At 41.9% G+C, this 21,454-nt stretch overlaps 1 protein-coding gene and 1 long non-coding RNA gene across 11 annotated transcripts in view; one reads left to right on the top strand and one right to left on the bottom strand.

The window, feature by feature from the left end:
* Positions 1-21,379, top strand: part of LOC134341613 (uncharacterized) — a 74,426-nt gene extending 53,047 nt beyond the window's left edge. The window contains exons 2-3 of the long non-coding RNA XR_010016793.1: positions 11,014-11,086; positions 16,805-21,379. This is a non-coding gene — a long non-coding RNA (uncharacterized LOC134341613). The remainder of the gene's footprint in view (positions 1-11,013; positions 11,087-16,804) is intronic.
* egln1a (egl-9 family hypoxia-inducible factor 1a) overlaps positions 1-21,454 on the bottom strand; it is a 95,164-nt gene that overhangs the window by 38,457 nt on the left and 35,253 nt on the right. The window lies entirely within an intron of this gene.

Here is a 21,454-nt window from a genome sequence, read left to right as displayed (position 1 = left end):
GTTTCAGGCCGAGACCCTGTGTAGTCTGAACTCAGTCTAACCAGAGTTTTATACAGCTGCAACATTACTTTGTGGCCTGAACTCAATCCCGCAACTAATGAAAGCCAACATGCCGTACGCCTTCTTGACCACCCTATCAACTTGTATGGCAATCCTGAGGGATCTATGGATCTTTGTTCCTCCAAACCGCTAAGAAATCTGCCATTAACTTTGTACTCTGCTGTCAAGTTCAACCAACCAAAAAGTGTATTATTTCACACTTTTCCAGACTGAACTCCATCTGCCACCTCTCTGCCCTATTCTGCACCCTGTCAATATCCTGTTGTAACATATGATAATCTTTATGTCATCTGTAAACTTCCTAACCCACTCTTCCATTTCATCTGTGAAAAAAAAACATAAAACACTAAGACCAGGGATCCCAGAACAGATCTCTGCAGAACACTACTCGTCACTGACCTCCTGACAAAATACACTCCCAACTACTACCAATCTCTGCCTTCTGTAGGCAAGCTAATTCTGAAACCACACAGCCAAGTTTCCCTGGATCCCATGACTCCTGACTTTCTTTATGAGCTTATCATGGAGAATCTCATCAGATCCCTTACTCAAATCGATATACGCCACATCCACTGCTCTATCGTCATTAATTTGTTCTGTCACTTCCTTAGTGATCTGTTTTTGGCATTCTTTCTATATTAGAAACCAAAAGAACTCCCCATTGGTCATGGTTTTATGCTCAGCTTTTAAAGTAAGCATCTGTAGCTGAAGATGCAAGGTGGCAATTTGAATGGCTATTACCATTTCCCAGTAAACATGACACCATGAACTACTGCAGTTGAATTTTCTAACAATGCTACACAATGTAATGAACTCACTTGCGACTTCTGTGGCTTTTTGTTATATAAAAATGTTTTTTTTTTGAATCTGTGCATCCGAGCATTTGTTGCCCATCCTCAATTGCCCTTGACAAAATGGTTTTGAGCCTTGAGGTGAGGGTATTACAGTCGGGAAATGGAATCCAGGACTCAGACCCAGCAATGAAAGGACTCACTATTTTCTGATGTCTAAGTAGTATGTGAGTCAGATGAATTTGTAGCTGATGGTTTTCCTATGCACCTGCTGGCCATGCTCTTATTGGCAGTAGAAGTTGTGTGACCCAATGAATATTGAAATGTATTTTTTAAATGGTATGCACATTACAAAACAGAGCACTGGTGGTGGAGGGAATGAAACTTACACGAAGTGATGGACACTACCCAGTCTATCACAGAAAAAGCCCTCCCACCACTGAGTGCATCTACAAGGAGCAATTCCATAGAAAAGCAGCATCCAAAATCAAGGATCCCTACCATCTAGGCCATGCTCTCTTCTCCCTGCTGCCATTGGGAAGGAAGTACAGAAGCCTTGGGTCCCACAGCACCAGATTTAGGAATAGTTATTGCTCTTTAGGCTCCTGAATGAGCGTGGATAACTTCATTCATCTCAATACCGAACTGATCACTGAACACAACCTATGAACTCACTTTCAAGAACTCTACAAGTAATGTTTCCAGTCTTATTTATTAATTTTTTTGTATTTGCACAGTTTGTCTTCTTTTGAACATTGTTTGTCAGTCTTTGTGTGTAGTTTTCCATTGATTCCAACGTATTTCATTGTTTTACTGTGAATGTCCATATTAAAATGAATCACAGGGATGATATGGTGACATATACATACATCGAACTTGGAATGTTTAGAATGGTTGATATGGTGCCAATAGTTGATCTATCATGGTTTACTCCTTCAGTTCCCACCATCACCCAAGCATATTGTCAGCAAATTCAATTCAATACATCAGGAAATGAGTCAACGCACAGGATGCAGCTTCATTACTTCCCTGATGACTGAACACAAATTAGCCAATTGAGTTTTCTCATTTTTTGTGAATAGGAGAAATCTGCACAATTTTCCGCAACATCAGATGAATGGCAGTGTTGTAACTACACTGCACCAGCTTGGTTTGGAGCAGAGTTGGTTCCAGAAGGCATGTCTTCAGTATTACAGGTGGGATAACTCTACTGCATCCTGTGTGCTCAGGCATCACATGGATTGAATTGAATTTGCTAACAATGTGATTTGTCTGATGGTGGGAGCCCAAGGAAGAAGCCAGGACAGATCAACTATTGGCATTTCTGGCCATTATTGACTGGACAGCAGGTGTTATTAAGGATGGGACATTGTTGGAGCATCCTCTCTTCCCAGTAGCTGTTTAATGTTTCAGAAAAGCACCAACCATCATTGAGGATAGAGTTGTTCTTGGAGCCTCCCCTTCCCATTAGCTGTTTGATTGACTTTATTATTGAATTGACTTTATTATTATTACTTACATCCTTCAAATACATGAGGAGTAAAAATCTTTACGTTACGCTGTTCAAATGTGCAATTATAGTAATTTAATAAATATTATGTACAACAGGATAGTCAATAAAACAAAGATAGTCAATATAACATAGAAATACAGTTGCGTCAGCATGAATTATTCAGTCTGATGGCCTGGTGGAAGAAGCTGTCCTGGAGCCTGTTGGTCCTAGCTTTAATGCTGTGGTTCTGTTTCCCCAATGGCAGCAGCTGGAACAGTTTGTGGTTGGGATTACTCGGGACTCCAGTGATCCTTCGAGCCCTTTTTTACAGACCTGTCTTTGTAGATGTCCTGAATAGTGGGATAGTGGGAAGCTCACATCTACAGATGCGCTGGACTGTCTGCACCACTCTCTGCAGAGTCTTGCGATTGAGAGAGGTACAGTTCTCAACCAGGCAGTGATGCAACCAGTCAGGACGCTCTCAATTGTGCCCCTGTAGAAAGTTCTTAGGATTTTGGGAGGGGGGTGGCATACCAAACTTCTTCAACCGTCTGAAGTGAAAGAGGCACTGTTGTACAGACCACGTGAGATCCTCGGTGATGTTTATGCCAATGAACTTAAAGCTGTTCACCCTCTTATCCCCAGATCCATTGATGCCAACAGGAGCTAGCCTGTCTCCATTCCTCCTGTAATCCACAACCAGCTCCTTTGTTTTTGCAACATTGAAGGAGAGGTTGTTTTCTTGACACCACTGTGTCAGGGTGATGACTTCCTCTCTGTTGGCTGCCTCATTATTATTTGAGATTAGGCCAATCAGTGTAGTGTCATCAGCAAATTTAATTAGCAGATCCGAGCTGTGGGTGGCGACAGAGTCAAGGGTATACAGAGGTTAAAGGAAGGGGCTTAGAACACATCCCTGAGGGGCACCTGTGTTGAGGGACTGAGGGGCAGAGGTGAGGGAGCCCACTCTTACCACCTACCTGATCTGAAAGGAAGTCCAGGATCCAGCAACACAAGGCAGGGTGAAGTCAGAGGTCTCTGAGCTTCTTGTCGAGCCTAGAGGAAATTACGGTGTTGAATGCTGAACTGTAGTCCAAGAACAGCATTCTCACATTCAGCATCCCTCTTCTCCAGATGTGTAAAGACAGTATGTAGAGCTGTAGCTATTGTGTCGTCTGTCAGTCGGTTGTGTCGGTAGGTGAATTGTAAGCCATCCAGTGGGATGGCAGCATGCTGCCGATGTAATCCTTGACCAACCTCTCAAAGCATTTGCTTATTGTTGAGTTGAGTGCAACAGGACGCTTAGCACAATTCATGACTGCTCTGCTACAATAGAGCTAACACTAAAATACTCTAAATAATTAAAATAACAAAACCAATTGCAGTAAAAGCATTATTTCTGCAGAATCTTTAATCCAGAGAATAAGGAACTATTTCATGGTGCTTGAAAAGGTTGAGAACACAAGAAAGTCGTACATTCCTTGAACCTGCGCATTTTGGTTTCAAAATATCCTAACCAACTCCCCATAACCACAATCTTCCGAAATTCTAAAAATGTATCTTCCTCAATTTTCAGTGATGATTTGACTCAACCTCTACATTTCAAAGTTCTATAACCTTTTGAAATAAGAAATTTATCCTTTCCACGGTGTTAACTGAGTGACACTTTATCTAGTGACCAGATCCCTTCATCTCAATTCACGCACCACAACAAATCACCTCATAGCATCTAACCAATCAAGCCTCTTCAAAACCTTCTGTTTCAATGTGAATTTTATTCCTCAGAGAATACCGGACCCAATCTGGAGATGCTTTGGATTTTCTTGGATTAAGTAAAAATGGAGATAAGCAAGGAGATATCAATCTAATAGAAAATGGGGGATGCACTGGCCAGCCAAGTAAAGGTGACCGAAAAGTTGAGATGTATGAGGATTAAATTGTTCCCAACAAGTTGCAGTCCGATATTATGCTGTTTCGGTGCTGACAATGAAAAATCTGATGACCATATTAAAAAATTCAACCCAGGAAAATCTTTCCAGCAAATATAGACTTGCAATATAAGTATCTGTTTAAATTACTTCAGACAAGAAGGAAGGAGAAAGATGGCTTGCAATGATGGCTGGTGTTTTTATTTAATTTCTCCTTGAAGAGATTAAATAAGGTTTTAAATACAGATGGTATCTGAACAGAGAAAATAATGTACAGCACTAACCCTCGTACAAGCAAAGTTAGTTAGCTGGGTAGTGCAAACAGAGAGCAGGTGGAGTCTCAAGGACAAGAAAATCTTGGAATCAGCCAGATGTTTGAATTGTATTGGACAGTTTTTCCTCGACAACAAAATAACTTTGCAGATGGACCATTAAGTTTGATCAGGAAATAAAATCAGGCAAGAGAGAGTTACTGAGTGCAATCAATATTACTAGCAATAACAGAAGCCTTACCAGTTGCTACTGGTTTAAAATCTTATTTAAATATTCGCTCTGAAGGGTGAAGTCATTCCCACAACTGAACTAAATGTATAATTAAAATAAAGAAAGACCCATAGTTGGTGGCAATATGAATGATGGACTGTACTGCAGTCAGTGCAATAAAATGTGCAGAAGCAAGAATAGATAGAATTTGATACTGAGGACTAATACAGGAAAAAGGTATATTATAAATGTCAAAAACGCAAACATGAGGAAATCTGCAGATGCTGGAAATTCAAGCAACACACCCAAAATGCTGGTGGAATGCAGCAGGCCTGGCAGCATCTATTGGAAGAGGTACAGTCGACATTTTGGCTGACACCCTTCGTCAGGACTAACTGAAAGGAGAGATAGTAAGAGATTTGAAAGTGGGAGGGGGAGGGGGATCTCCCTCCCACTTTTAAATCTCTTACTATCTCTACTTTCAGTTAGTCCTGACGAAGGGTCTCGACCCGAAACGTCGACTATACCTCTTCCAATAGATGCTGCCTGGCCTGCTGCTTATAAATGACAAAGTGTAGTTGAGGAGGAAGTTGTTAATGTCTTGAGAAACACACTTGTTTAAAAATAAAATGAGAAGTTGATAAGTCTTTACAAAATAAATGATTTGCATTACTTATGTTTATAAATAGTTGAATGGAATTCTAAAAGCAAAGCTGTAACAATAAAACAATAAATCTCTGATGAAACATCAGTTAAAACTAAATTATATTGTTGACAGTTCCAAGCATCACACTTCAGGAAATGTACAAAGGCATTAGAAACGGCACAGAGGAGTTTTATAACAATGTGCCCAGAGATGAGAGACATTACAAGGGTTGGATAAGGTAGGCGTGGTCTAAGAATAATAAAAGCTCAACAGGTTGACTTACTTTATATTATAAAGTTGAGAAATTTTGAGATCAAAAACATAGAACATAGAATAGTACAGCACAGTACAAGCCCTTCGGCCCACAATGTTGTGCCGACCCTCAAACCCTGCCTCCCATATAAGCCCCCACCTTAGATTCCTCCATATACCTGTCTAGTAGTCTCTAAAACTTCACTAGTGTATCTGCCTCCACCACTGACTCAGGCAGTGCATTCCACGCACCAACCACTCTCTGAGTAAAAAACCTTCCTCTAATATCCCCCTTGAACTTCCCACCCCTTACCTTAAAGCCATGTCCTCTTGTATTGAGCAGTGGTGCCCTGGGGAAGAGGCGCCGGCTATCCACTCTATCTATTCCTCTTATTATCTTGTACACCTCTATCATGTCTCCATTCATCCCCCTTCTCTCCAAAGAGTAAAGCCCTAGCTCCCTTAATCTCTGACCATAATGCATACTTTCTAAACCAGGCAGCATCCTGGTAAATCTCCTCTGTACCCTTTCCAATGCTTCCACGTCCTTCCTATAGTGAGGTGACCAGAACTGGACACAATACTCCAAGTGTGGCCTAACCAGAGTTTTATAGAGCTGCATCATTACATCGCGACTCTTAAACTCTATCCCTCGACTTATGAAAGCTAACACCCCATAAGCTTTCTTAACTACCCTATCCACCTGTGAGGCAACCTTCAGGGATCTGTGGACATGTACCCCGAGATCCCTCTGCTCCTCCACACTACCAGGTATCCTGCCATTTACTTTGTACTCTGCTTTGGAGTTTGTCCTTCCAAAGTGTACCACCTCACACTTCTCCGGGTTGAATTCCATCTGCCACTTCTCAGCCCACTTCTGCATCCTATCAATGTCTCTCTGCAATCTTTGACAATCCTCTACACTATCTACAACACCACCAACCTTTGTGTCGTCTGCAAACTTGCCAACCCACCCTTCTACCCCAACATCCAGGTCGTTAATAAAAATCACGAAAAGTAGAGGTCCCAGAACAGATCCTTGTGGGATACCACTAGTCACAATCCTCCAATCTGAATGTACTCCCTCCACCACCACCCTCTGCCTTCTGCAGGCAAGCCAATTCTGAATCCACCTGGCCAAACTTCCCTGGATCCCATGCCTCCTAACTTTCTGAATAAGCCTACTGTCAAATGCCTTACTAAAATCCATATAGATCACATCCACTGCACTACCCTCATCTATATGCCTGGTCACCTCCTCAAAGAACTCTATCAGGCTTGTTAGACACGATCTGCCCTTCACAAAGCCATGCTGACTGTCCCTGATCAGACCATGATTCTCTAAATGCCTATAGATCCTATCTCTAAGAATCTTTTCCAACAGCTTTCCCACCACAGACGTAAGGCTCACTGGTCTATAATTACCCGGACTATCCCCACTACCTTTTTTGAACAAGGGAACAACATTCGCCTCCCTCCAATCCTCCGGTACCATTCCCGTGGACAACGAGGACATAAAGATCCTAGCCAGAGGCTCAGCAATCTCTTCTCTCGCCTCGTGGAGCAGCCGGGGGAATATTCCATCAGGCCCCGGGGACTTATCTGTCCTAATGTATTTTAACAACTCCAACACCTCCTCTCCCTTAATATCAGCATGCTCCAGAACATCAACCTCACTCATATTATCCTCACCATCATCAAGTTCCCTCTCATTGGTGAATACCATTCACTCTGTTTGGTGAATCAGTAACTGGCAGTCACCAACTTAAATTAACAGGCGGAAGAGTTCAAAGGAACATGAACAAAATATCTTTAGCTCCAGCATTATCAGAATCTGGAATGTTTTACATGAAAAAAATGGTCAAAATTGATTCATCAACTGCTTTAGGAGAGGGGACAGGTAGTGGAGGCTGGATAGCTTGCGAAGTAATGCACTAAAGGCAGATTGGGAATAAACACAACTGCTCCAAGTGCTTCTTTCTATTCTGTTAATTTCTGTGATTTTTAAAAAATATATTGCACCTTTTACAAACTCATTTAATCTCAAATCATTTTATAACCAAAGTAGGTTTGAAACGTCAAAGCAGGCAGCATGGAAGAATTTATATTCAACACATACTGACAAAATAGTAATGTTACAAATCAGAAGATAATCTAATTTTTACATTACAATTCCCAAGCTCTTCTTTGAAATAGTTATAGGATCTTTAACATAAATTTCAGAGGGTAGTGCCTCTATTTTAAAGAGAGCATGTGAAAATTAGAATATTTGATGTAATTAAATCTCACTTTAACTCAACCATTGAGTGAGCACTGACAAGAGTTATTCAAACCCTTGACTTATTCTCACTAGTCTTTCGGACTGCAAGACTACCACTCGTAGACTAGAATTTACATGCACACACTGCAGATTAATTTACTGCTATTATTTCCCTTTACAGTAAAACTTCAAGATATGGAAACAAAATATTATAATGCATGATGTGGAACTAAGCCTCTCTTCTGTAATCCAAAATACAAAATGTATGAGATTCAAAAGGCCGAACGCCAACTAACAGGATGAAAAGGTCCACTGTTGTGGAAATACCTTATAAAACTTTACATTCCTATCGCTACACAAAGAGTAATACATGATGGTCATATAGTGATTTCACCAAGAATACACAAACTATAAGCTCCAATAGGAAACCACTATGTGTTATTAACGATGACCTATTCAATGTTCATAGTTACAATAAGCCTATTGACTCTCACAGCTATCTGGACTATTCCTCTTCTCACCCTGTCTCTTGCAAAAATGCCATCCCCTTCTCGCAATTCCTCCGTCTCCGTCACATATGCTCTCAGCATGAGGCTTTTCATTTCACGACGAGGGAGATGTCCTCCTTTTTTAAAGAAAGGGGCTTCCCTTCCTCCACCATCAACTCTACTCTCAAACGCATCTCCCCCATTTCACGCACATCTGCTCTCACTCCATCCTCCCGCCACCCCACTAGGAATAGGAATAGGATTCCCCTGATCCTCACCTAGCATCCCACCAGCCTCCGGGTCCAACATATTATTCTCCATAGCTTCCGCCATCTCCAACGGGATCCCACCACTAAGCACATCTTTCCCTCCCCCCCCTCTGCTTTCCACAGGGATCGCTCCCTACGCGACTCCCTTGTCCATTCGTCCCCCCCATCCCTCCCCACTGATCTCCCTCCTGGCACTTATCCTTGTAAGCGGAACAAGTGTTACACATGCCCTTACACTTCCTCCCTTACCACCATTCAGGGCCCCAGACAGTCCTTCCAGGTGAGGCGACACTTCACCTGTGAGTTGGCTGGGATGATATACTGCGTCCGGTGCTCCCGATGTGGCCTTCTATATATTGGCGAGACCCGACGCAGACTGGGAGACTGCTTTGCTGAACACCTATGCTCTGTCCGCCAGAGAAAGCAGGATCTCCCAGTGGCCACATATTTAAATTCGACATCCCATTCCCATTCTGACACGTTTATCCATGGCCTCCTCTACTGTAAAGATGAAGCCACACTCAGGTTGGAGGAACAACACCTTATATTCCGTCTGGGTAGCCTCCAACCTGACGGCATGAACATCGACTTCTCTAATTTCCGCTAATGCCCCACCTCCCCTTCGTACCCCATCCGTTATTTATTTTTATATACACATTCTTTCTCTCACTCTCCTTTTTCTCCCTCTGTCCCTCTGACTATACCCCTTGCTCATCCTCTGGTCCCCCCACCCCGCCCTTGTCTTTTTTTCCCAGACCTCCTGTCCCATGATCCTCTTGTATCCCCTTTGCCAATCACCTGTCCAGCTCTTGTCTCCATCCCTCCCCCTCCTGTCTTCCCCTATCATTTTGGATCTCCCCCTCCCCCTCCCACTTTCAAATCTCTTACTAACTCTTCCTTCAGTTAGTCCTGACGAAGGGTCTCGGCCTGAAACGTCGACTGTACCTCTTCCTAGAGATGCTGCCTGGCCTGCTGCGTTCACCAGCAACTTTGATGAGTGTTGCTTGAATTTCCAGCATCTGCAGAATTCCTGTTGTTTACCTATTCAATGTGTTTTGTTTTGTAAAAAGGCTTAGCACGCTATGTACAAATAGAACCCCAGGCTCATCACCTAATCAGAACTGATTTAAGTAGTAGGTTCTTTATTTAATTACGTGCCCGTCCTTTAGAATGACTTGGGTGTGTAATTTAAAGCCCTTTTTTTATTATGCACTATGGATCATATCTCTTTTGTCAATGCACTAATATTTTTTTTGCCATAATCCTTCTGAAGGCAGATTTTTTTTCCAGTGTTATCTCCAACAGAACTTGCAGGTTAGCTTTACATTCTTAGCCCCACTGGGGTGTATGGAGTGTCCAGGAAGGGGTAGCACCTTTGGTGAAGGAGCTGTCGAGTCCATTCTGGGGCAGCTCACTCACTTTTGGTCCCCAGCAGACACTCAGCTCTCACCTGTGGCTTCAAGTAGCTGTTTGCACGTGACAGTGGCCATACCCCAGAACACCATTTCAACAAAGGTAGCCGACGGGCCTCATTCCCTGCTGAGATAGGGACATGCCTGTTCTAGCATGTGAAGTCAGCTCTGGTGGACTGCGCGGGTTGAGACCAACAGTGAGATCCAAAGGCCAGGAAGGCAGTTCTGCAATGCTTTATGGAGAGCAAAGGACATGACAAGACACAGAAGTAGTCATGGTCATTCACTGCAACAAAGGAAGACCCCAGTTTGTGATGACTACTTGTACCACTGGACTCAGACTTCTGAGGTCGAGAGAGTGTAACTGCCGCAGTGTAATGACTTTTCCACTTTTAAAACGCTGCCACACAAGTCTCCTGTCATTGTTACATACGATGGACAACCAACTTAGCCCCACTATCATTGAAGATAGGGATTTCAAACAATTTCCTATTCTTAATAGTCTTTTAATTATCCATCACCATGAACAAATAGATTGCAAAATTCTATTGTAATCTGTGGTTGTCAGATTGTTAAGCTTATGCTTTAATCATGAATATAATACTTTTTACAGCTTCAGCAGTTTGGCAGGTAATTTTCAGGTAATTGATTCTGTTCTTGATATTCCCTCTATACACTTAATAACATGGTGGATATTTGCATCTATAACGAGGAAGATGACAAGGATGGTCAAGTAGGTTTAAACAAGATTTTGATATTTCACTAAAGCAAACTCAATCTGTCAACAACTTTTTTTTGTATTTGATGTTCAGAAATGAGCACAGGTACTTGCACATTGTGCCCTTGCTATTCACACTGGCATTTAACATGCAGGATGGATGATTTATTTGCTTCGATGGGACATAAAGTGACATTCAGTTTGCCTTTCACAGATTGGCTGGGTGACACAAGACTGCATGCAGGTCCAAAGTGAATGGAGAGGACTCCAGATCTGCTAATTTACAGGTGAAGAAATTTATTACAGATGTGGTATGCACCTATAGAACGATCTGTCCTGAAGTCTATCAAGACCATTATTAGTTAACAATTGTAAGAGCTGCAGGTAGACAAAAAATTGCAGGGATGCAAGTGAAAAACAAGCGTTTCCAAAGCAATTATCATCTGTCCCAAATGGCACACAAACTTGCAAAGCTAACATCACAAAATCTCAGAACTATCAAATAAAAACATATTTTGTTAAATAATGCTATTTTTGCAACAGATGTTCCGTTTTCCTCTTCTTGCACAATATTGTATATGAATTTAGCCACCACCCCAGATCAAAATGAACTCATGTGAACTTCCTAGTATTGGATTTGTGCCAGACAGGCACTGTTGTTAATGATCTTGCTACGTGCAGTACGTGAGGCAGCTTGCTGCTGATCTACAACTAAGCTGGGTACTGAGAGGAAAACTCAAGGATGAGTAAACATATCAATCAATGTCAAAACAGTCTAGGTGGATGAACTTAACAAACTGCATTGAAATTGGCTCTGTTGAGAATAACGTATGCCCCATACTAACATATAGCATTAAGCTGCATGATTCTGAAATTACTTTAAACATTTAACTATGTAAAGAAAACCCTCATTCCCTCAAAAGAAATCACTGAATTACAAATATTCAACTCATTCAGAGATGGATTCAAAGAGACAGAGATATCACACTGCGTCAAAACAAATACAGTGGAATGCCATTCAGTACAACAAATGTAGATTTGGAAAATGTTAGCACAACCTACCAAATCATTGGAAGTAAATTTATCAGCATCTACATAAATGGTTTGCAGAAAAAGATAGCAATGCTTCAATAAAACAGCAAGTTACAACACTGTAGCCCAAGAAAACGCATGCCTAAAGTTTCTACTTGTATAATCAATTGGTACACTGAAATAAAATTTGCAATTATTGACCATTTTAAATCAAAATAAAATTGAATTAACACAGTCAAAACATTATAGAGAAACTTAATTTTGTAGTCAAGATTTTTTTTATTTCTGTCAGCTTCTTCAATTACTAATAATGTAAAATAACTGAGGATTATATTTAAGGCTGACTACAACCCATGTACGATTAATATTTGAGGGATCACTGGTAAGTTATTAATTCTGCAGATGCTGGAAATTCAAGCAACACACATCAAAGTTGCTGGTGAACGCAGCAGACCAGGCAGCATCTCTAGGAAGAGGTACAGTCGATGTTTCGGGCCGAGACCCTTCAGCATCTCTAGGAAGAGGTTCAGTCGACATCGACTGTAACTCTTCTTAGAGATGCTGCCATTTCCAGTTTTGTCTGGTTTGACAAGGAAAGGGCAGTGGCAGAAAGATAGCATGAGGTTCTTTCTGAACCACTCAGCCAGGCTGATAAAGATTAGATTTAACGTTGAGAAACAAACAGTGTATCATGAGTAAATTGGGCCTTACACCACAGGACTGCACTAAGTTGTGCAAAAGAAACATGAGAAACATGAAGAAGCCATCAAGAAACGGCAAGCTTTAAGAAGGGAAAACACTCAGAATGACTTGTAGTCTCTTTGGAGCTCAGTCATGAAGATTCAGAGAAACAATATCTGTAATTAGCCACTGAAACTCAACCACTATAAAATTAAAACACCGATGCTGGAAATTCAAGCAACACACACCGATGCTGGAAATTCAAGCAACACACACAAAATGCTGGTGGAACACAGCAGGTCAGACAGCATCCATAGGAAGAAACACAGTCGACGTTTCGGGCCGAGACCCTTCATCAGGACTAACTGAAAGAAGAGATAGTAAGACTTTTGAAAGTGGGAGGGGGAGATCCGAAATGGTAGGAGAAGACAGAAGGGGGAGAGATGGAGCCAAGAGCCGGACAATTGATTGGCAAAAGGGATACAACGCTGGAGAAAGGAGAGGAACATGGGACGGGAGAAAGAAAGGGGGAGGGGAGCACCAAAGGAAGATGGAGAGCAGGCAAGGAGCGATTGTGAGAGGGACGGAGAGAGAGAGAGAAAAAGGATAAATAAATAAATAAATAAATAAATAATGGACAGGGTGAGAACGCTCTATAAGGCACTCGTGAGACCACACTTAAGAGTATTGTGTGCAGTTTTGGGCTCCTTATTTTAGAAAGGATATACTGACATTGGAGAGAAGATTCATGAGAATGATTCCAGGAATAGAGGGTTACCATATGAGGAATGCCTGGCAGCTCTTGGGCTGTAGTCCCTGGAGTTCAGGAGAATGAGGGGGGATCTCATAGAAACAGACTGAATGTTAAAAGGCCTGAACAGATTAGATATGGGAAAGTTATTTCCCATGGTAGGGGAGTCCAGGACAAAGAGGGCACGAATTCAAGATTGAAGGACATCCATTTAGAACTGTGATGTGGAGAAATTACTTCAGTCAGAGGGTGGTAGAGATACAGCACAGAACAGGCCCTTCTGGCCCATTGAGCCAAACCGCCCAGCAACCCACTCGCTGATTTAACCCTAACTTAATCACAGGACGATTTAGAATGACCAATTAACTTACTAACTGCTATATCTGTGGACTGTGGGAGTAAACTGGAGTAACATAGAAACATAGAAAACATACAGCACAATACAGGCCCTTCGGCCCACAAAGCTGTGCTGAACATGTCCCTACCTTAGAACTACCTAGGCTTTACCCATAGCCCTCTATTTTTCTAAGCTCCATGTAGCCATCCAGGAGTCTCTTAAAAGACCCTATTGTATCCACCTCCACCACCGCCACCGGCAGCACTCACCATTCTCTGCGTAAAAAACTTACCCCTGACATCTCCTCTGTATCTACTTCCAAGCACCTTAAAACTATGCCCTCTCGTGCTAGCCGTTTCAGCCCTGGGAAAAAGTCTCTGACTATCCACACGATCAATGCCTCTCATTATCTTGTACACCTCTATCAGGTCACCTCTCAACCTCCGCCACTCCAAGCAGAAAAGGCCGAGTTCACTCAACCTGTTCTCATAAAGCATGCTCCCCAATCCAGGCAACATCCTTGTAAATCTCCTCTGCACCCTTTCTATGGTTTCCACGTCCTTCCTATAGTGAGGCGACCAGAATTCAGCACAGTACTCCAAGTGGGGTCCTATATAGCTGCAATGTTACCTCTCGGCTCTTAAACTCAATCCCACGATTGATGAAGGCCAATGCACCGTATGTCTTCTTAACCACAGAGTCAACCTGCGTAGCAGCTTTGAGTGTCCTATGGACTCGAATCCCAAGACCCCTCTGATCCTCCACACTGCCAACAGTCTTACCATTAATACTATATTCTGCCATCATATCTGACCTACCAAAATGAACCACCTCACCCTTATCTGGGTTGAACTCCATCTACCACTTCCCTGCCCAGTTTTGCATCCTATCAATGTCCCGTTGTAACCTCTGACAGCCCTCCACACTATCCACGACACACCCAACCACTGTTTCATCAGCAAATTTACTACCCCATCCCTCTGCTTCCTCACCCAGGTCATTTATAAAAATCACAAAGAGTAGGGGTCCCAGAACAGATCCCTGAGGCACACCACTGGTCACCGGCCTCCATGCAGAATATGACCCATCTGCAACCACTCTTTGCGTTCTGTGGGCAAGCCAGTTCTGGATCCGCAAAGCAATGTCCCCTTGGATCCCATGCCTCCTTACTTTCTCAATAAGCCTTACATGGGGTACCTTATCAAATGCCTTGATAACATCCATAAACACTATACCTACGGCTCTACCTTCATCAATGTGCTTAGTCACATCCTCAAAAAAAACCAATCAGGCTTGTAAGGAGGAAATCCACATGCACATGGGAAGAATGTACAATTTTTTTCTCTAGAGGATGCCAGAATTATACACCGAACTCAGAGGCCCCAAGCTGTAACTAACCACTACACTACCATGGCGTTGTGAAAAGCCCTTTTCCAAACTAGAGGTCAGTAAAAGTCCCACTGCTATTAAATGAATGATATAGACTTTGGAGAAAAGGCCACAATTGCCAAATTTCGAGATGATGAAATTTAAAGACATGGTGAATGATCATGAGATAGTTATAGATCTAATGGAGATAAAGAAAGGCTAATGGGTTGAGAGTCACTGGATGAGAGTTACTGAGAAATGTGAAGTGTTTCATTTTAAGAAGAACGAGAAGAGGCAATATAGCTAGGGTGTACATTTAAAAAAGTAACAGCACAGAGATATCAGATATTTCTTTGAAAGTGATAGGGCAGGTTGAAAATGTAATATTTAAACAAGTATTGGACCCTGGCCTTTATTAAAAAAAAGGCACCAAATATGAGAGCAAGAGAATCATCTTGAAATCATATCAGAATACTGGGTTGGTTATAACTGGAGTGATAAACCAGAGCAACACACACAAAAGCTGGAGGAACTCAGCAAGTCCAGGGAAAGGAATAAACAGTCAATGTTTTGGGCTGAGACCCTTCATCAGGACTCCAGTTATGCACACATAACTAGAGTACTGTTCACATTTCTACGTGCCTTGTTAGCAAAGTTTTGACACAGGATACTATAGACATTTATTGAAATTATCTGAAGATAATAGATTTTCATTATGTGAACAAACTGGAGAAGCTGGAATTGTTCTCCTTGGAACCACAGAGGTTCAAGGGAATCTGATGAAGGTATTTTAACTCATGGAGAGTAGGGACAGATAAATAGAAAGAAATCATTCCCATTATGGAAGAAGTCAAGAACTAAGAGCCTTATATTGAAGATGTTTGGCAAAAGAAATACAGGAGTCCCCCGCTTTTCAAACGTTCGCTTTACGAAACCTCACTGTTACGAAAGGCCTACATTAGTACCCTGTTTTTGCTAAGAGAAGGTGTTTTCACTGTTATGAAAAAAATCAGCATGCGCCCCAAGCAGCCGCTCTCCCCCGGATTCGGAACGGCATTGCTTAAACATGTTGCATTGAGCAGCTGTTAGCAAGATGAGTTCTAAGGTATCGAGAAAGCCTAAAAGAGCTCGTAAGGGTGTTATACTTAGCGTAAAACTAGACATAATTAAGTGTTTTGATCCTGGTGAACGAAGTAAGGACAACGTGAGTTTGGCTTGTGGAAGCTGATGAAGATGATGTTGAAGAGGTTTTGGCATCCTATGACCAAGAACTGATAGATGAAGAGCTGATGCAATTGGAAGAGGAAAGGACAACAATCGAAACCAAATTCATTAGCGAAATGAACAAGAAGCAACTGCGAGAGATTTTCACTGCAATGATAAAGTACGACTTTAATTTTGAAAGGGTATGTAGGTTTATGGGATATTTGCAGGATGGTTTGAGTGCTTACAAAGAACTGTACGATAGAAAAATGCGTGAGGCTCAGCAGTCAAGCAAGACTTCCACATCAGCCACAGCAGACGATGAACCTCGACCTTCAACATCGAGGCGGGCAGTCATAGGAGAAGATGAGCTGCCTGCTCTAATGGAAACAGACGACGATAAGATGACACCCCAGTGTCCCACCATCCCAACCCCCAGGCCACGGACAGATACCGATTCGCTGAGAATGCAGCGGTAGCCGGGAGGCACACAGCACATCTTTAAGAAAAAAGCCAAAATAAACATGCTAATTAATTAGGTGCAATCGGCAATCACCTCTGATCTGGGCCGACAATTAAGTGTCGGGCAGCACCTAATTAACTAGCTTGTTTATTTCTGCTTTTTTCTTGAAGATGTGCTGGGTGTGTCCCGGCAACCGCTGGACCCCTGCGTGCTTCGTGGCAATGTATCGGTCGCTGCCCAGAGGGTGGGGGCCACTGCACCACCCCAACCTGCGACAACTCAGCGTAACACACCATCATCAGTGTGCTCAGTGCTGTCCCAATTCCGGTAAGTGATACTAAACTGCACATACATTATTTCTATTTTATATAGGCTGTGTATTTTTACGTGTTATTTGGTATGATTTGGCAGCTTCATAGCTTAAAGGTTACTGGAGAGACTGTTTCTGCCAACAGCGCTTGCATGAGATTTTCTGCCGAGAGCGCTTGCGTGAGATTTTTGCTACGGAGAACAGTGCCGGCAATGATTGTGGAAAAGTATTTCTACTTTATATAGGCTGTGTATTTATCATATTATTCCTGCTTTTACTGTATGTTACTGTTATTTTAAGTTTTATGTGTTATTTGGCATGATTTGGTAGGTTATTTTTGGGTCTGCGAACACTCACAAAATTTTCCCATATAAATAAATGGTAATTGCTTCTTCGCTTTACGACATTCCGGCTTACGAACCGTTTCATAGGAACGCTCTACCTTCGGATGGCGGGGGAAACCTGTAACATGAGTCAAAACCTTTAAATCGGCACAGAAACCGGCATAAGCACCAGCCTGTCGGGAAAGACTTTAACTTAACTTTAAAACCTTTGAAGTGAACAATTTTATTGGTTAAAATATTCCTGTTTATAGTCATACCTCCTGCAATAAAGACTAATATACTATTTGCCTTCATAATTGCCTGTTATAGTTGCAGATTGACCTTCAGTAGTTTGTGCAGAGACCTAGATCCCTTCTGAACACCAACATCATTCAATCTCTTCACATTTATAAAACCCTCTGCTTTTCTATTTTTCTTCAACCAAAGTGAATCACGTTACATTCTGGGCATTGTTGCATACAGTCAGACTCTAACTATATGCAGGAGTTGCAAATGGAATTAAATAATCACTTAAAAACTTCTAATTTCATGATGGAAGGACAAATCAAAGAGATCTTAAGTTAATCAAGGACACCGTCCCTAGAACACTTCCAGTAAGATTCTGGGGCTAAAATTATTAGCTTCCAATTACATAAACCAACTTCTAAAAGAGGAATATTACAGGCACTGATAATCTTAAATAAAAATATGCTGGAAACGCTTAGTGGATCAGGCAGATGCATGGAAAAAAATAATGTTTGAGATCAAATCACCTTCTCTTGTACTTCGTGTGACTCCAGTCACTGAAATATTTAAATCCAACCCCCACCTCAACTTTCAATTTCCCCCAGGGATTTTAATTTTACTTTGATTTCTGGATACCACAATAGCCAAATGCTGCTTTGGCATTAAGGACAATTACACATACTGAAATTCAACTGCTGCTCTCAAAGATCAGATCAAAAGTATTTTGGATGCTTTCTCCTTTATAATAATTGGACATTAATTTATCGGGATACTGTATAGAGAACAGGAGATAAAAATAATCATGTCAGATAATCCAAGAACATAAAAAACAGGAGCAGGAATAGATCAGTGAACCCTCAATTCTTCTATGTCATTCAATAAAACGGTAGCCAATTTGATCCTAGCTACTTTCCGCTCTCCTGTCTGTTACCTGTAATTGTTTACTCTCCTATAGACCAAACATCTTGAACAAACATATAGGAGAGTAAATATATTCAATTATTTAAACTCCACAGCCTTCTGGGCTAAAGGTTTCAAAAGCCTCACAAACCTCAGATTAGTTGGAAAATTAGGCAAAGTGGTGGCAGATGGAATTTAATCTGGACAAACATGCCATAGTGCATTTTCGGATGTCAATTATTAATAGAACATAAACAGAAAACGGTAGGGACTTTGAGTGTTGATGTATGAAGGAACCTTGGGGTGCAAGTTTATAGCTTACTGAAAACAGAGACCCAAGTGGTAAGGGTAGTGAAGAAGGCATTCAATATACTTACCCTCATAGTCCAAGGCACTGAGTTACAAGAGTTGTGACATCACATTGTAGATGTACAAAATATTAGTCAGGCTACACAGGAGTATTGTGTACAACTATGATTGTCACACTACACCAAGGATATGGTAACATTAGAAAGACCGTACAAGACCACACGACATAGGAACAGAATTAGCCATTCAGCCCATCAGATCTGCTCCGCCATTCCATCATGGCTAATCCCGGATCCCACATAACCCCATACACTTGCCTTCTCGCCATATCCTTTGATGCTCTCCTTTGTTCCTTCTCTGGACTTTCTCCAATGACAACACATCCTTTTGGAGATACAAAGCCCAAAAACTGTTGACAATACCCCAAGTGCAGCCTGACGAGTGTCAGCATTATTTCCTTGCCTTTACATTCTTTTCCCCTTGAAATAAATGTCTACATTGCATTTGCCTTCTTTACCACAGACTCAACCTGCAAATGAACTTTTTGGGAATCTTCCATGAGGACTCCGCACTCTGCAAAAGAACAAGGTTCTGTTTGGATCTTGTCCCCATTTAGATAATAGTCTGCACTAATGTTCCTTTTACAAAAATACATGATCATACATTTCCCAACTCATTGTTCCATCTGCTAGTTTTTTTGCCCATTCTTCCAATTTGTCCATGTCCTGCTGCAATCGTATTGCTTCCTCAGCACTACCTATCCCTTCACCTATCTTCGTATCATCAGCAAACTTCTTCCACAAAGCCATCAATTCCATTACCTATATCACTGACAAAAACAATGTGAAAAGTAGTGGTCCCCAAACTGATTCCTGAGGAACACCACTAGTCACTGGCAGCCAACCAGAAAAGAAAGGACCCCTTTATTCCGACTCGCTGCCTCCTGCCTGTCAGCCATTCCCCTATCCATGCCAGTATTTTTCATGTAACACCATAGGAATTTATCCTGTTAAACAGCCTCATGTGTGGCATCTTATCAAATGCCTTCTGAAAATCCAAGTAATGATATCCACTGCCTCTCCTTTGTCCACACTGCTTGTTACTTCCTCAAAGAACAGATTTGTAAGGCAAGATATTCCTTTACCGAAACCATGCTGATTTTGACTTATTTTATCATTAGTCTCCAAGTACCTCAAAACTTCATCCTTAATAATACACACCAGTATCTTCCCAACCACTGAGGTTAGGCTAACTGGCCTGTAATTTCCTTTCTTCTGCCTTCCTCCCTTCCTAAAGAGTAGAGTGACATCTGCAATCTTCCGGTCCTCTGGGACCATGCCAGACTCAAAGGATTATTGAAAGATCATGACCAATGCATCCATTATCATTTTAGCAACCTCTTTCAGGACTCCAGCACTTCTTCCTTTGTAATAGCAATGGCACTCACTTCTGCTCCCTGACACTCATAGATCTCTGGCACATTGCTAGTGTCTTCCACAGTGAAGACAGATGAAAAGTACTCAAGTTCATCTGCCAGTTCTTTGTCCCCTATTACTACCTCACCAGCATCACTTTCCAGTGGTCTAATATTAACCTCTCACCTCCCTTTCACGTTTTTATATAATTGAAAAAACTTTTGGTATCCTGCATTACATTATTGGCCAGTTTGCCCTCATGTTTCAACTTAGCCCTTCGTATAGTTTTTTTTAAGTTGTCTTTTGTTGGATTTTAAAAGCTTCCAATCATCCAATTTCCCACTCACTTTTGCTACTTTATATATGACCTTTCCTAGGCTTTTATGCAGTCCTTAACTACCATTGTCAGCCACGGTTGCCTACCTCTGCCATTCGAGAACAACTTCCTCCGTGGGACGTATCTGTCCTGCGCTTTGTCATCTATTCCCAGAAACTTCAGCCATCTTCTGCTCTGCCATCATCCCCGCCAGTATCCTCCTCCAATCCACCTGGGCAAGCTCCTCTCTCATGTCTCTGTAATTCCCTTTATTCCATTGTGATACTGATATATGTGATTTATGCTTCGCCCTCTCAAATTACAGTATGAATTCAATCATATTATGATCACTGCCTCCTGAAGGTTCCTTTACGTTAGCTCCCTAATAAGATCTGATTATATAACACCCAATCTAAGATAGACTTTCATAGAACATAGAACATAGAATAGTCCAGCACAGTACAGGCCCTTCAGCCCACAATGTTGTGCCGACCCTCAAACCCTGCCTCCCATATAAGACCCCACCTTAAATTCCTCCATATACCTGTCTAGTAGTCTCTTAAACTTCACTAGTGTATCTGCCTCCACCACTGACTCAGGCAGTGCATTCCACGCACTAACCACTCTCTGAGTAAAAAACCTTCCTCTAATATCCCCCTTGAACTTCCCACCCCTTACCTTAAAGCCATGTCCTCTTGTATTAAGCAGTGGTGCCCTGGGGAAGAGGCGCCGGCTATCTACTCTATCTATTCCTCTTATTATCTTGTACACCTCTATCATGTCTCCACTCATCCTCCTTCTCTCCAAAGAGTAAAGCCCTAGCTCCCTTAATCTCTGATCATAATCCATACTTTCTATACCAGGCAGCATCCTGGTAAATCTCCTCTGTACCCTTTTCAATGCTTCCACATCCTTCCTAAAGTGAGGCGACCAGAACTGGACACAGTACTCCAAGCAACACACATAAAAGTTGCTGGTGAACGCAGCAGGCCAGGCAGCAT

This window comes from Mobula hypostoma, chromosome 2 (genome assembly GCF_963921235.1).
Source record: "Mobula hypostoma chromosome 2, sMobHyp1.1, whole genome shotgun sequence".
Lineage (NCBI taxonomy): Eukaryota > Metazoa > Chordata > Chondrichthyes > Myliobatiformes > Myliobatidae > Mobula > Mobula hypostoma.
Note: the sequence above shows the minus strand (reverse complement) of the source record. Positions and strands in the feature narration are given on the sequence as shown.